Source organism: Trachymyrmex cornetzi, unplaced genomic scaffold, assembly GCF_001594075.2.
Source record: "Trachymyrmex cornetzi isolate Tcor2-1 unplaced genomic scaffold, Tcor1.1 scaffold160, whole genome shotgun sequence".
In the NCBI taxonomy this organism is placed as follows: Eukaryota; Metazoa; Arthropoda; class Insecta; order Hymenoptera; family Formicidae; genus Trachymyrmex; species Trachymyrmex cornetzi.
In genome coordinates this window covers 14480-17372 of record NW_017296202.1, presented here as the reverse complement: position 1 = coordinate 17372, position 2893 = coordinate 14480, and positions in this window count along the sequence as shown.

Genomic DNA, 2893 nt, shown 5'->3' with positions numbered 1-2893 from the left:
CTCTAATCGTCTTTCTACCCCCACCATTGCCATCAGCGGTCCATTCTAGATGTCGATGGTGCTATCCAATTGCAATATCCCTAGACACCTTCGTGCACACGGCGACACAAGTTGCGTTCCAATTGTCCGTTATCGTAGACACAACACTACACATCCGTACTCAGTCGAGGGCTGTGTAAGCTTGTGTTTTCCAGTGACAATCATAGTGTAATAAGACAAGGTGTAACATTGCGCATAATGGCGGTGGCATAATAGAACAGCCAATCATATTTGGGTCCAAATGCAACCGCGAAATTTGAATACGACATTATGAATTTAATGATATAAATAACATAAAATCATAAAATCACGATTTTTAATAAAGTATAACATAAATATACCTAAAATAATAAAAGTTGAGTAAAAAATTACCCCGCAAATCGCCGATTCGCGTAACGTAACACGGTAGTGTCGCTGCTCTTGGTCTTAGCGTCGAGACACTACCGTCTCTAGTCTCTACTAATTCTGGCAATAAGAAAAATTCCATTTTCATAAATACATTATATATTCTACTTATATGTGTATATAAATGTATATATACATAAATATATATACATATAATAGACATTATTTTACAAAGTAAATCAACAAACAAACAAAAAGTTGTATTAACAGTTGTTTTAACGTGGTTCGAACTTTTCTTTTTGGAATGGAAATAATTCAAAAATATATCAAGTTATTAGAACATATTTTAGTTTTTAAAATAATACTTATTTGTGCTAATAGTTTACTAAGATGTAGATTTGTGCTGATAGTTCACTAAGATACGATCACAGCATATCCTAAAAAAAATAAAATCAATAGACATTAGCATCAGAATTATAAATTGAGAACAATACCCCCAACAACACAGACCTCCAGGGGACGTCCTGAGGACGTCCAAAAGACGTCCGTATGTCCTTTGAACATCCTAAGGACATCCTCAGGATGTATCACGGATAAAGCGTGTTATTAGGGACGTATTATTCTATACTACAACCAATTTTGTCGTAATCTTTTCTTAATATTTTCTTATTAACACATATTATTGAGGAACAGATAATATGTTATAATTATACCTGGGTCAAGTTTTAAGAGAGAGGTATTAATTTTTTTATACATATTAATTTATGTTATTTGCAGTTTTAGATCTTACTAAAGAATTATATGGATATTATATACATATATATTTAATAAGTAGATATAAAAAATGTATATAAGGCAATATATCTGCATGTTTTTATTGTCAATTTACTTGCATTTAAGCATTTCCTAACCTACAATATTATATATTATTATAAATACTTAAACACATTTATTAACATGATTACATACTTTATTAACACTATCATTATTAATACTCATTTATTTATTTATGATAATAAATTTTGATAATATATATATAGCAGGGCTCGGCACGAAATGCACTTTTCGGCCGATTTCCAAGTCGGCTCCGCCTCCCGCTATCCCCCTCACCGCACCGCCCCGCGCGCAATCCAAATGCCGCTCGACGCTTAGGAATGTACTAAGGCGCTCGTAGACGTAAGGAGCATTCGTTCGGGGCGCTCGATACACTGGAATCTTTATTCTATCTTTTTTCCGTTCATTACAATTTAATATAAATATAAAAACGGAATTAAACCATGAAATCTGCAATAGATGTTATTGTGCTGTTATGTAAAATCTGTATTTTATAATTCGAAATATTTGCATTTTACTTTTACACGGATTAAATCTGCGTATAACGGCTTTAATATACACTAATGTGCACTAGTACGTTCAACCGAATTCGCTATTAGTTTCGTATGTAATGAGTGAAAAAAAGGGTTACCGGACAAAATCCATAAAAAAAGGCGGACGAATGTTGGCATTTCTAGAAAATCCCTAGGATCCATAAATTTATTTCTGTAAGTTGTTAATTTTGTTGCGCGTTAGAGTATGCAGAGGTGCAGCATCGTACAGCGCTCAATACAAATGTTACAAAATTTGATTGACAGTTGTTTATCCATGCTAATGCATGTTAACTTTGAGTTAATTATTTTTATTTGTAACAAAATTTATTATATAACGAAATGGCCGAAAAAAAATTAGCTAGATTACATGTACCAACACTGGAGCACGGTAGATATATCTTTCATTATAATAGTTCATATAAACATATAAAGTAAAATATTGATAAATTATCGATTGATATAATTTGTATAACCTGTATGTATTTGTATAATTGTATTTGTATAATTGTAATTTGTATAACCTGTATGTATTTGTATAACCTGTTTGTATTTGTATAATTTGTTAACATGCATTGGCATGGATAAACAACTGTCAATCAAATTTTGTAACATTTGGATTGAGCGCTGCACGATGCTGCACCTCTGTATACTCTAACGCGCAATAGAATTAACAACTTACAGAAATAAATTTATGGATCCTAGGGATTTTCTAGAAATGCCAACATTCGTCCGCCATTTTTTATGGATTTTGTCCGGTAACAAAAAAAAGATAGAATAAAGATTACAGCGTGTCGAGCGCCCTGAACGAATACCCCTTACGTCTACGAGCGCCTTAGTACATTCCTAAGCATCGAGCGGCATTTGGATTGTGCGCGGGGCGGAGCGGTGAGGGGGATAGCGGGAGGCGGAGCCGACTCGAAAATCGGTCGGAAGGTGCATTTCGTGCCGAGCACACAGAAAAACGGGGTGGCACCTAGTTGGACACGAGCCACTCACAGCGCTCGAGACTACAAAGCTCCTAAGCACCGGTCGCTGTGATTGGTGGTGTCCAATCGAGTCGTGGTCAATCGGGATCACCCCAGAAAAACGTAGTCCGTAAGACGTAATCAGTAAGGAAATCATAATGCGTGGTCTACAATGGC